The following is a 15491-nucleotide window of genomic DNA, read 5'->3' on the forward strand; positions in this document are numbered from 1 at the left end:
CCATATGGATCATCTCCGGGGCAGGCGGGGATCGAACTCATGCTTAATGGCTTTAGCTTCTTAGTGCAGTGCTTTAACCCGCTGCTCCACCAGGGAGGGCCCTGATTAAGTTTGTTTTTTTTTTTTTTTTAACTAATGTAGATATCTAATATGGTAGATGACATTTTGGTTTTGGATTAACTAAATCAAGGTATATGCCATGTTTTTGCTAACTATAGGGCAGATGAATTCAGCTATACAAAGATAATAATAACTACTACTTAAGATTATTGTAAGAATAAAATTGAATAGTGCCTGGAAAACAATGTTAAATATATCACATCCACATTCTTATTTAATCAGCATTTGAAAAATATGTAGTATTTGGAAAAAAGAAGTCATAATTACATCATGCTATAAGTCATAGTTATATCATGTGTTATTAAAGAAATAAAACCTTCTCAAATATATTGTAAGAAATCAATTTAGCACAAAGATATAATAATATGCATGTACTCAGCAAAGAACAGCACATAGAACACCTAAACATTAAAAAGATAAATAAGTAGGGAGAGATAGCAATGCGATATTAATAGGGAACTTAATAGAAAACAGTAAGTATAGAGAAAATGAGTGAATCTTTTGCACTATTATTGGGAATGTAGATTGTTACATTCATATGGAAAACTATGCAGTGGTTCAAAAGAAAATTTAAAATAAAATTAATTGGTTAAATAAAATATAGAATAAGGAAAGAGATATTTGAGTTATTATTTTAATTTAAATATACTGAGTTGTAGGTTGCTTTGATGACCTTGAATTAAAATTGAATGGTAAGCAATATATATTTGATCTGGAGATCAGCAGAGAATTCAAGGTTAAAGGTGTATTTTGGGTGTTTTCAAATATCTGGAGTTGGGAGAATTATTTGAATTAAGCTGAATTAGCCAACATAAAAAGATGACAAACTTGAGAATACTAATATGATAAGAGCTTCTCAATTAATAGTGCTTCTATTCTCAGTGAAAATAATAATAATTATCTTGCAAGTGGAAATGAAAGCCGGTTCTCTTCCTCTAACTGATTCTCTTACCTCTCAATATCCCCCCTCCCCATTATTCCTAAAAATTCCAGTGTTCTTATGTGTGTCAGAAAATGTTTTTGATTGCTGAATAATATTACACCGTGTATGGATACCACATCTTCTTGAATCAATAATGCCATTTGCAGCGACATAGATGGAGTTAGAAGGAATTATGCCCAGTGAAATAAGTTAGAAAGAAAAAAAGAGAAATATTGGATGGTCTCACTTATAGAAGGAATATAAAGGAACTAAATAACACATCAGGGGAAATAATCATAACACTACCAAACCCAACAAAACAAACAGACAATTCTAAATCAGAGACATCAGGCAGAGGATGTGGGAGGGGGAGGAATTGGAAGGAGGAAGCACAGAGGACTGTGGTGCTGATGCATAGGGGGATTGGAGGAGCAAATTCTATGGGGACTACATTTAAGGGGGCAGGGAAAAAGAGCAAACATTGTTTAAAAATGAGCAATGATGTAAAATAGATACAGATTTAAAAAAATAATTTATTTTGTTATATAAAAAACAGTTTCCACGGGGCCCTCCCTGGTGGTGCAGCAGGTTCAAGCACAGCACTAAGAAGCTAAAAAGCCACTTCAGCATGAGTTTGAACCCTGCCCGCCCCAGAGGTGATCCACAAGGGGAGGCAGACCTCTCCCAACCCCCCCACTGCTCCTCTCAGCAGTGTACTTCCTTGATCTGCTTGTTCTGTTCCCCACTCTGTCTCTGGTGAGTCCCCTCGCTGCCCCTGCACCTCTGGCCTGTACCCCAGTTCTGCATGCATAAATAAATAAATCTTAAAAAAAAAAAGTTTCCGAACTTCTGCCTTTCCATACTCCCATTCAATTTTTTTTTTTAATTATATATACAGCAAACATTGCATAGATACCAGCCAATTTCAGACCTACTCATGATGGGACTGTTTCGGAAAGCATAGATTGAGCATGACTACAGAGCTGTGCCTCCTCACTCAAACACATGCACTTAGATAAACCTAAAATGATACCATTTAGGTTTAGGTTATTTCTTTAATAATAAGGAAAGAATTACATCTTTTATGGAATCTTCCTTAACCTTCAGAAAGATTGTATGTTTTGATACATGCCAATTTTCACAGAATTCACTTAAGTAGTGAAGCCTCATTTATATAGAAGTCAAATAAACAGGATATTATTTGCATGCATGCTAATCACAGATGTTTAATGTTCAGAATTCCAGAGATCCATTCTCCTGACCAATGGTTCCTGAAATATACATGGTTTACATCTTACTTTCCTAGTCTTGCTGGAATCCTTTTCAGCATTTAGATTCGGCTATGCTAGGCATTTCCCTGTGACAATTTTATTTCAAAGGCTAGCCCGATAGAATATCTCATCTCTGTTCCCACATTTACTTTGGGGTTTACAGTGATTCCATTTACACTAAATATTCAGACTTGTCACTTTTAAATGTGCTTGAGGTAGCTCTGCTTTTCTCCTGCTCTGGAAGGAAAATCTTTCAAAGAGCCAGCAAGTAAGCATATTTTAAAGTGACAGGTCAATATACAAACTCTAGGTCTTAATGACATATTTATTCGAAGAACTGAACTTTTTAACTTCACTGTGGTCTCCAACCTCTCTGTTAATCGTTTCCAAATCAAGTTCATGGGCAGGAGAAACATGTCTAAAATACTCCTGAGATGTGGCTGAACCCATCAGTCAGTGGAAGCAGGTACTTCTGAGTGAATTGAAGACTTTTTTCAAATATCTTAGACTTGCAGTTTTGAAGAAGCTTTTTCAATTTCAGTTATTTTTTAAAATAATATAGTAGTTTATTTTTTCCATCTCCGCTGTAATCCCAGTGGGCTTCCCATCACCAAATCACCCGTGTGCCATCACCATAGTCAATTTCAGTTATTTTGAGGAAGACAGAAAACTGTTTTGCCAATAGTTTTCAAAGGCTTTTGCATTACTAAACCATGCATAATGTTTGCGTATACTGGTGGCTATTTGTGCAATCCTTTCGTTTTGGCATGGTACAATTAGCTTGGCAACATTTGCTTGTGAAAGACCATAGTTGCTAACAAGACACGATGGCAGGTCGACACTATGATTCACTGCCAGAACTGCCTGGACACTGCTTGCTGTACTTGGAGCCAGTCCAGTAGTTAGTCCCTGAAGAAGTTTACATGAATGATGCTCATCCTCAAATTAACCTCAACATTTTAAAACTGTGGCAATGTAAATGGTTAATCCCAGACTTTCCCTGTTGTTTGAATTTGTGCCAATGCTTTCTCTTTGCTTGCTTACAATTAATTACATGTGTGAGCTTACCAGTGCATGAATACCCAGGTGCCATTTACCGCAGCAATGTAACATTTCTGTGAAGCTACAGAACTCAAGGGAAGAGACAGCTGGAGTGACCAGGGTCAGGCATTATAAAACAGTCAACTCACTATCAGAATACAGTCTTTGAATTTAGTGTCCAAAAATGGATGTTAGACAATTGTTGATGCTAGATAGCTAGATAGCTTGACTCATTGTTGCTATTTTGTATAATGTTACTATAAAAATAATACTTTCTGCTAGTAGTAGAACCAGACTGAATATTAGTTCCCCAGTTTTAAATTGTATGATGACAAGTCAAATCACTCTCTCTGGCCCTATTTAGAATAGTGATGAGGCCTTTGTAAGTAATATGTAAATATTAACTACTATCACTATTGATTAAGAAACTTTTGTTGATTGTTTGCTTCTATGAATTCATAAAAGATAATGATAAGGGCTGGATCTAGATGTCTTACCTGGCTATTTAATAAGGCTGATGTGAGGCTTAATATTATTACATAAATTGATATATGAAACTTAGTATTTGAAATAAAGTACAATGTCTGATACTTGCTAATGATAACTTTATCACTAGTGCTATTATTGTTAATGTTTTTTTGTATAACCTAAAACACAAACCAGTTGTTGGTGAGGAATAGATTTAACTATGATGAGTAATATAAATAGCATTAGTAAAATAGAACATTAGGCTAAGAGAAAACCCATTCTTATTTATAAACCCCAAACCATTTTTTTTTTATGAAACTAAAGCATATATACACATATACAAACACCATGGGAGTAGAAATATTTTATACATTCACAATTTATTCCTTTTATTTACATGCTATTACAAGTTAAAGTCATTGTTTCAGCTTCTGTCTTAACAATTCTTTCAGAGTCCTCTAACTACTCTGTATCTCATGTCCCATGGTCTACCTTAGAGTCCATCAAGACTTTTAATATTTTGCTCCAGGCTAAAAATGTCTAGTTTCTTTTATTAATTCTCAGATAACCTTGCTTTGAGTTTCTTCATCCTAACTGCCCTCCTAGGAATGTGTTCCATTTGACAATTATTCTCTTAAAATTTAATGCCTAATGGAATATAATACTCCATGTGAAATTCCTTTAAATACATGGTAAAGGGGAGATATTACTTCTCTCTTTGGACATTATTTTTCCATTATGTAGCCTAAGATCAAATTAGCATTCTTAGCAGCTGAATCACATCTTGACTACTTGACAAGCTTACAGTCAAGATGCACCTAAATAACTTTCTTGCAAATTACTCTTCTTTTTTCTCATCTTACACTTTTGCAGCTAGGTTTTAGAACCTAAAAATAGGGCTATGCATTTATCACTGATAATTTTCAACCTGTTAAATTTAGTCCATTGTTCCAGATTGACTATATTTTCTCCCAGTTTTGTTAGTTAACCCTCCCATCATTTTTCCATCAACATACTGTGCAAAGTTTGGTTTCAATATTGTCTTTGAAATATCTAGTGTTGAGGCGACAGTTATTGGTTAATGTGAATATTCACAAAAGGATGCATCCTCTTATTTTCAATCTTTTTTTTTTTTTGGCAAATCTAGTAGGAAGAAAACTGGAACATAATATAACATGCTGGCTCCCTGACTAATAAAAATGATTCTCCATACTTGCTTTGGTGTGCTGTCCTAAATTTTGGAGAATTTTCTAAGAAGATGTGGCCTTTCGGCTCATGGATGTGAAAGTCACTTCAAATATTTCCTATCTTACACTCCGGGGTATTCACTCAATTAAAAAACATATATGGAGTAATTTCCTATGTGTGTAGCACTAAAGATACAGATGTGTGTGTGTGTGTGTAAAAGCATGAATATCAACATTTTGTGCTATTAATAGGTATAGGGGATTTTATTCCTTTAAAGCCACCATATCTCTATAGAGCAAATGATATAACTAGGTAAATAAACACTTAACATATATGTTTGTTAATGTTGTAAATACTATACCATAAAGTGTGCAGAAAGTGAGCAAGTGTAATAGAACTTGTAGCATTAGACAGAATGGCTAGGATATCATGGATCCCACAGGAAATATGTTTTTCGGGAAGGAGACAGGGAACACTTCAGGCCAAAGATGAACAAAAAATACATACCTAGTTTTCTACTAATTTCAGCTGTTCTTTAGCAATCAACACTCCCTCAGATATTTGCAATAGCTTAATATTACCCCAGCTTTTGCCTTTGGTTTCTAAAATCTATTCTGAAGATAATAGAGAAAGATATCCTTATAAAATCTAAACCAGATCATGTCACTGCTCAAAGTCTTTCATAACTCTTATAATAAAATAAAAGAATGTATATACTAGAATAATATTCTGGAATCAAATCAAATCAAATAATAATATCCCGTAATAAAATCAAAACTCTAAAACTGGTCTCTTGGACCAGAGAAGACCTCTACTTTTTGCTTTGTTCATATTCTGACAACATATCATTTGACCACGTGGCTTTGCTGTTTTTCAGTCACCCGAAGCACCCCAATGCATCAAAGGACCCATGCATTTGTGACTTCCTCTGCAGGAAATACTTTCTTTACAGATAACCATATGTTTCCTTTTCATCCTGCTGTAGTTTTTGCTGCAGCATTTATTACCAAGGTCATGCTATATATTCACTAACTTGTGTATTATCCACTTCCTCTCACTAAAATATAAACTCTGTGAAGGCTTAAACTTCATCTTAAACTTTGTCTGTTTTGCTCTATACTAGGTATCCCCAAGTATTTTCACAGGATTAAAGTATTGGAGACAGAATCAGAGGAGGGAAAGTGACATTGGTAACTCTTTATGAAGAATCTCATATCATCTGTTAGGAAAAATGGACTTAATCTTTTAAGCAGAGATAAACTGTTGAAAGAGATTGACTCATTTTTTTTTTTTTTAAGATTTATTTATTTAATCATACAGAACTGGGCGCAGGCCAGAGGTGCAGGAGGCGGAGAGAGGGTTCACCAGGGACAGAGTGGGGAGCAGAACAGGTAGACTGACAAAGTACACTGCTGGGGGGAGCAGCGGACTGGTCAGGAGAGGTCTGCCGTGACATGTGGTCACCTTCAGGGCAGGTGGGGATCGAACTCATGCTGAAGTGGCTTAAGCTTCTTAGTGCAGTGCTTTAAACTGCTGTGCCACTAGGGAAGGCCCAGACATTGACTCATTTGTAAAACAAAAGTGAAGTCTTCAGACTTTATGTGCCCACCAGGTCAACCACTTTTCAGGTGAAAGGGAGACCCAGTATTAGTCCCAAGCGTTCAAGTCCTGAAGAGGAAGGTCTACTGCAATTAACTAGGGTTATAGAGAATTTAATAGTCTATAATGATTTCCAACATAGTCTGATTAAACCTACTAGCTTCATTTCCTGGCTAATAAGAAGCCACTGAAACATATGGAATTGGAATCATTTATATTTACATACTTGAATCAAGAATGAGAAATTGAAAGAGTCGTAAGTTAATGCAATTTTAAAATCAAGTAAACCTGCTTTCCTCTCTGTTGTACAACATACAAAAGGAATTTACATATTAGAAGGATAACAGACCAGCTCCACAGTAAACATCTGATGTCAAACAGAGATTTTCAAGTAAACAAAAATGAGCATACAATTTTAGTTGCAACACTAAGTTTGCTGTACATATTATATAAGATGTGAAATTAAAGTTTACAAACAAGGGCTGTGTATGGGTTATTGCAACAACAAAATGATATATCAAGTAGATTGTGAATAAATAGTAGTTGTAACTCAGCAGGCATCCCAAATTCAAGGTGAGATTCTAAGAAAGATGAGATGTCTTCTCTATGAACTTAAAGGTATAAGTACAAACTTAGGAAAATATTAAGCTGGTTTTAGACTGTACAAAAATTACAAGGAGTACTCTTAATATGTGTTGATAAACTTTAGTTATTTGGTCCCTCATTTTCAAGGTCAACATTAAGTGACATGATTTTATCTCATTAATTGCTTACTCATTAGTAAATATTCAGTCAGACAGTTAGATTCTAAATAAAAGTGAATCACAGATGCACTCATAAAAAAACCACATTATAACTTGCATAACTAATTGTTTTCATACTTTTATCCAATCCCAAGCTGCAATACATATGCTCCTCATATTTGTTTTGTTTCTATGAAAAATAGCACAGTAATTATATTATTTCCCACTTAGAGATATGAATTATGAAAAGGAGGAATAAATTATACAAAAGGGAAAGAGATATCAAAGGAATTTCATGTAAACATTTTCTTTAGGAAAAGCATTACATATTTGCTTTAAACAAATACAAATAGATGAGCTTTTTTAAAAAGTATAGACATTTTCTAATTCATTTGTGAGTGTTTGGAAATGGTAAAGAAGGTAGGATTTATATTATGTCATCTGAGCAACTCCAAGCACTGATAGTATATGTGTGTGTGTATAATTTTGAAAAACAAAAACAAAAACAAAAAAAACAGTAACTGTAAGAGTGTAATGTTTAGCTATGAGCTATAAAGCTAAGTAGGCAGAAAAGTTGAGATAGGATTTGAGAATTGTCTGAATACTTCTGAAGCCCTTAAATTTCTGAAAAACAGGTCAATAATTTTTTATCAGATTCTTAATTGCATAGTTATATTTACAGTCAAATAGTAAAATTTATAGTCCTGTTTTTTGTCTTTTTTTTCTGGGTTCACAGGATAAACATAGTGTAGCACAATAGGGTTATTGGAGTGACTTCATTGTCTTCAGGATGACTTCAGCATCAAGGAGCAAATGAAATGATGATGGAAGCTCCCTTTAGATACAGGATTGGTGTCTGCCCAATATTTCTGACTGGTTGAGTGCAGAATCTACTTGTACAGGTGTCCATTTTGGTTGCTTCATGACTTAAGAGTGTTTCTTGAGAACTATTTTGAAAGTAGAATAAATCTCCACAAATGTTAAGAAGTGCAAACATTATTCCATCGTACAAACATTTCCAGTCAGTCCCACATTGCAGCCTTCTGTCAACATTCAGAGATTTTCTTCTTTATGAGTGTCTCAATCAAGGATCTCATAAATCTCTCATGAAATCACTTGTTTCAACATTCATCTAAAGGTCATGAGGTCAAGGCAACTTCTGCATCTGTCCCAAGTGAAACTTCCCAGAAGAATGTGTCTTCCGCAATACTCAACATCATGTTTTCTCACACTATGATTACATCTTAAAAAACAAAGTTGAAGAAAACTAAATATTCCAACAAAAATATACCTTAATCCTTAAAGAATACTGTAAGATTGTATGAGATGAAAGGGGATAAGTAAATGTCACATGCTAAGATAATTTCAAGTATTTATACACTGTAGATCTCAGCCAACTAATAGAGGTGTTCCAAAATATCATTCTTTCCATTCCATTTGGAACCATCACATTTAAAGGGCTGTTCACTGCACATTAGAATATTATTGTTTCCCATCCTATCTTCTATTCCTATTGAAGAATTCAAGTACTTTAAAATATTTCCTTAATATTAGTCTGGTAGAAGTTTCTGTTATCCTTGTCTGGATTAGTTTGATGTTCTCTTTAGACATATTTCTGCTTTGCTTTGTGTTCTATTTTTATCCATTCCAAATAATCCTTTTGAAAGGAAGAAGCTACATGATTTTGCTCTCACATAGATATTCAACAGCTTTTCTTTCAAAGTGAAAGCACAGAGCTTACAACTTACAAGAGCCTACAAAGTATTGTGCAACCAGATAGCCTTAAATTTGCCCTTTACTACTCAACTCCTCTCTCTTCAACCACGTTGATCTCTTTGTTCTTCCTCCACTACCTATACAAATTTCAGACTCGGCATATTGACATAATCATTTCTTTCTAACCAATCTCCAGATCTCCACATGTAGCCTGCCTACTTCCTTCAGATGTTTATTCACATATGACTTTCTCAATGATGTCAGCCCTAGAGATACAATTTAAAGATTCTGCCATCTCATCCCCAGCATTTTCTATTCACTTTTCCTATATCTCTTTTAAAATAACTTTCTTCAAGCAGAAACTTAATGTCTTATTTACTGTGTACTTCCAACTGGCAAGATAATATCTGGAACATAGTAGGATTTAAATAAAAATGTGGGAATTAAAAATAGATATGGTGCGGCCCTCCCTCGTGGCGCAGCGGCTTAAAGCACAGCACTGAGACGCTAAAGCCACTTCCGCATGAGTTCGATCCCCGCCTGCCCCGGAGGAGACCACATGACGTGGCAGACATCTCCTGGCCCGCCCGCTGCTCCCCTCAGCAGTGTACTTCGTCGATCTGCCTGTTCTGCTCCCCACTCTGTCTCTGGTGAAGCCTCTCGCCACCCCTGCACCTCTAGCCTGTACCCCAGTTCTGTATGCATAAATAAATAAATCTTTAAAAAAATAAGATATGGTGGGAAAATGCTTACTGACTAATTTACAAACTAGACAACAAATAATTCACTCAGTGCTAGTAGGGACAGATCTTGAACTTCCTTGAAAGAAAATGATCTTTTATTTTAGTGTAAGCAGAACCCCCTCAATAAAATTATAAAATGGCATTGTTTGACTCTCAAATCAACTTTTGTAAAATATAAGACATGATTAATAATGACCTTGTAGGTATATCATTCTGTGTGCATTACGGTGAATTATCTATATTGATAAGAAAATTTTAAATTCTTATTATTTGAGAAGACCCTAATTTTTTGCTAATTTTTATATGCTCAGTGGTTCTTAGACTATCTTTTTTTCCTTTTTTTTAAAGATTTATTTATTTGTGCATATAGAACTGGGGTACAGGCTAGAGGTGCAGGGGTAATGAGAGGAGTGGGGAGCACGACAGGCAGATCATTGAAGTACACTGCTGAGGGGAGCAGCAAGCAGGTCAGAAGAGGTCTGCCATGCCATGTGGGTCATCTCTATGGCAGGGGTCAAACTTACACTGAAGTGGCTTTAGCTTCTTAGTGCTGTGCTTTATCCACTGTACCACCAGGGCGGGCCTGGTTCTTAAGACTACCTTAACTGCATACTGTATTGTTTCTAAAAAATGTTATTTGTCCTCTTTCTGGTTCTGCATTAAAAAGTAAATTTGTTTAAATTGTTAAAATCTCTTAGATAGTTATGTTTGATTTCCTACTCATCTTGAACCAATATACATGCTATTAGAATTTTTTTCTAATTCTGAATTATTTTATGAAAATAAGCATGTTTGTGGGTTTGAATTTAAATATATACTTTTTCCTTCATCAGAATACGTTCTTAACATACCAGGCATTTTCACCTCAATGTTCATAGCATTTTACACAATAGATAAGAAATGGAGTCAATATAAATGTTAACTAAAGGACACCTAGATAAAGAAGCATGGTATATATACTCAGTGGACTACTATTCATCAGCTAAAAATGATGAAAACATTCCATCAGTGATATTATGGTTGTATTTATGCTAAGTGAACTAGGTCTGAAAGTGAAAGGCAATTACCAGATGTTCTCATTTATTTGTAGAACACTACAAAGAAAATAAAATAGCAAAGTACAACAACTAAAAGAAATCCAGGACTGCACAGCATAGTGTTACCAAAGGAAGAGGGGTAGAAGTGGGGAAAGACAACTTTATGTAATAACAACTTTATGTAGTAATAAAGTTGTTATAAGTTTAAGTTATAACAATAGTTATAACTTTATTAAACAAAAGTTATAACTATACTAAACAAAAGTTTAAGTTATAATAATAAAGTTGTTATAAGTTGTTAAAGTTATGTAATAATAAACTTATTATTGTATAATAATAACTTTATGTAAAGACAACTTTATGTAAAAATACAGTGTCATAGGAGTTTCATGGATGGGTGAATGAATCTTTTATATGTAGATTTGTCAAGCTGTATGAGTTAAACTATACAGTTTTGTAAATGAAGAGCAAATCAAAAAGATTTGATAATAAAATATTACATATTTTAAAATCATGAAACTTGAAATGCTGTTTGCAGGAGGCAAAAACTTAGTATCTACCTCAGGAAAACTCTGCAGTATTAAGATGTTAAAAGTATTTTGAAAATATTTTATTAATAAGTAATTTAGAATTAAGTTATAATTTATGACAATGGTTTCTGCTAGTACAAAATAACCTCCATAGGCCACATATTGTAGATAAACAGATAGGCACTTATCAAGCATTTTGAAGTGTAGGGTAAAACTTCCCACAGTTTCAGCAATAAGGAACATTAATAGGTGGTTATCGTGCTAGTAAAACAGCTTTTCTTTTCTTGAAAAGGAGGGGAGAGAAAATGTGACATTTGAATAAAGTTTTACATTTTGAATGAAGCAATAAAAATAAAATTAAAGGTTACATTTCTAGCGTCATGATTGATAACAATTGCTCAGTTTAACTGCATTTTATAGGTTAGGTAAGCAGTTTAAATTAAAAAGTGACCTATACAAATATGCAGTCTTGAAAAGAAATGAAAGTTAATAGCTTTTCTTTGCAACTCTAAGAAACCTGATGGGATTTTGAATTTCTAGAGATTTGAGAAATTAGAAGGATATATTTTGAGTTGCCTTCATATGAAACATGTTTGAGGATTTGTTTTTCGTAGAATAATGTTTCTGTTATGACTACTAAAGCATTCCCTTGGATTTTGCAACATATTTGAAATATAGTTTATTACAATCAATTATATTGTAAGACACCATAGATGGTCTCTAAGGATGAGTTTGTAAAGCTCCTGTCTCTAGATCCTCCACAATTAGCACTCCCTCCAGGGAATTACCTGGTTATCTCAATTAGGAGAGCAAGTGATGGTTCTGTAACTGAAACAACCAGATGTAGTTCTAAATTCTATGGCAAAAAATTTTAGTTGTTTTGCTCTGTAGTTGTAGAGATTCAAAATCTAGTGTACTATTCCCAATTTGTTTTGTTTAAACTAGTATTTAACTGAACTTTCTTTACTAGTTAGATATCATAAGATTTTAAGGGGAAACAATCAGAAGTTATCTAAATAATAGTGCATTTCTGTGCAAACTATATATTCAAAATATGTTAAGGAGGTTTTAGATTTTTCTTTCTTTCAAAATATCCATTGGCCTTCATAAGTAGTACTTGTTCCTCAATGCTCAGACAGATTTTATTCCCCAGTTACTAATAACTATTTTCCAAAACACTGTTTTGTTTCTTTTTTTAGATTTGTTTATAAGCTCAGTGAACACTTTTAGTAGAATTAAGTTTTCTTAAAGATACGTTTTTCTCCAAAGCTCTTTTAGTCCAAAAGAATAAAACAGTTCCAAATTCCTCAAAGATATTAAAATAAAACCATTTGCTTGTAAGTAAGAAAATTTTTAATTGAATTATCTGAAAAATGTATTGTTTCTTATTCAATACATACACATTCATTTGTGAGGCTTATTCAAACTTTCTTCTTTAAGCATACATCCTAGGAGCTTCACACACAGAGATATTAACCAGAAAGTAAAAGCAAGCTATTAAATTGCTCATTTGACCTTTAACTGATTTTTATCTGATTTTTTATATTCAGTTCGGGTTGATGTATTGGTCTATTCTTGTTTTGTAGAAGAAGCAGAAGCATATTGTACTTCAAATTTTCATATATGTTTAAAACAAAAACATACATACACATATATAATATTTTAGAGAAAGTCATCAGATTCATATTTACAAAATATTATATTTTAAACAGAAATAATTATGAAAGGATTCCAACAATAACACAATATTCTTACAGTGTGAAATTTGGCATATTGTAATACTCTTCTAACATTTTCTTATGCTATTTTAAATTGAGATAATTTTATAGAATAGGTAAGTTTTATTTTATTTATTCATTTATTTACTTACTTATTTTAAAGATTTATTTATTCATACAGAACTGGGTTATAGGCAGAGGTGCAGGGGTGGTGAGAGGATTCACCAGAGACAGAGCCGGGAGCAGAACAGGCAAATCGAGGAAGTACACTGCTGAGGGGAGCAGCGGGCTGGTGGCCAGGAGAGGTCTGCTGCACCTCCGGGGTGAGCAGTGATTGAACTGATGCTGAAGTGGCTTTAGCTTCTTAGTGCTGTGTTTTAATCTGCTGCACCACCAAGGAGGGCCCAGTAAGTTTTATTTTTAATAATTGTGTAGTACTTCAATCTATGTCATTTAGTAATCTATTGACAGACACCTGGACTGTGCATAGTATTTTCTAAAACAAACAAAAAGTATACATTAGTAATCCCTATAGATATATATTTTATGAGAGTATGTAATTTTACTTACATACTTTTAAGATTTAAAATTTTTTATTTTAACCAGCTTTCAAAAATCAGTAAGATTCAAGCTATTAGCTTCCTTTACTGATAAAGAAATTGAGACTTAATTTAGATAAGTGGCATATATATATATTTGTGTAATATAAAATATTGCATGTGTATATATATATAGAGAGAGAGGTTGAAAGAGAGAATATGGTTTTAAGTGTAGCTTATTCAAAAGTGTAGTTTTCTCTTTCTTATCAGAGAAGGAAGATGGCTAGTAAAAAGCATACCATGTGACCAGTCTCTATTTAGGTAATCGCTGGATTATTTTACTGTCTTTCTAGTACTCTAATATGGTACATGATATATATATATATATGACTAATAGAGGAACTAATTTTGCATAGTATTTAATAAATATTAAATATTAGAGGAATATGCTTATGTATTTACAGATCAGGATTTAAAAAAATAATGTTTGCATTTCCTGGCATTACTATTTATATTAAATATATTGAGGTTGAATAAGTAATAATCAGATACTCTATTATTTAGAAGTACTCTAATCTCATTTGGTGCTCATGTGTTTTCTCCTGGGAAGGTTTCTGGATTATACTTTTAGGATTTAAGTTTCAAATAGTTTCCTAATATTTCTAAATAGTATAGCTGTTGCCATGTAAGCTTAATCCACATGAATAACTTAATTGTAGTAATTTACTCCTCTGAAATACAAGAAAATAATTTGATTAATTTATTCTTCATTAAATAGAAGCTTCATGTAACTGGAAGACCATTATATTTGGAAAAATATATGGCTTTTTGCTTTGACAACTGCCAGAGCTACCATACTCAAAGGCTGATGATTTACTACTGAATTTGAAAGGGAAAAAAACACAAAAAATTTACAAGCACACTACAGAAAAAAGTCAAAATTTCCCAGAAGAGGTAGATGTGACTGAATAGTTTAAATGCACTGTCATGCAATTCTAGACACATTGGACTTAATGCAAACGAGTAAACTCATGAATTAGAATGAAGTAACACTTCTTTAAAGATGCAAATTAAAGAAGAAACATCATAATAATGAAATCTGCCATTTTTTCTCCACTGAGAAATACTTTACCAGATCTCAAAAAACAGGTCACGCTCTTTGGAAAACAATGATAGAAAAAGATATTTGATGTAAAAATGAGTATTGAGAAGTCTCTCAAGACACTCCAGTTAGTATTTTAATAACCATATAGAGAAAATATGATTGGAAAACTAATTAGTTGCATTTGTTACACATAGTTAAGTTGCCATTATATCAGAACTTATTTAGAAAATAAATTAATTTATTTGAAAAAAAATTGTAGACACCAGTGTCATTGTTTATTTCCATAAAACGAAATTTCTTTACCTGAAGATGTGTGTTAAGGAAACTTTTTTTTTAAACATGTGTTTTTTTTTTTAAGATTTTTTTTTTTAAATTTACTTATGCATACAGAACCTGGGTGCAAGCCAGAGGTGCAGGGGCAGTCAGAGGATTCACCAGAAACAGTGGAGAGCAGAACAGGCAGATCGAAAAAGTTTACTGCTTAGGGGAGCAGCAGGTGAGACAGGAAAAGTCTGCTGCACCATGTGGATCACCTCCAGCATGGGAAATTGAACTTACACTGAAGCAGCTGTGGCTAGTTTGCAGTGATGAGCCTTAAACAGCTGCACCACCAGTGAGGGCACAATGAAACTTTTTATCAAGCACACAGATCACATATTTTAGGATTTTACATTTCAATACTCAAAGAAAGTATCAAATAGATTTTAACAATTTTTTAATGAACTTTCTCTGATATATGTGTATTTTTTTT

This window comes from Condylura cristata, unplaced genomic scaffold (genome assembly GCF_000260355.1).
Source record: "Condylura cristata isolate star-nosed mole 26May11 unplaced genomic scaffold, ConCri1.0 scaffold00008, whole genome shotgun sequence".
NCBI classification, from domain to species: domain Eukaryota; kingdom Metazoa; phylum Chordata; class Mammalia; order Eulipotyphla; family Talpidae; genus Condylura; species Condylura cristata.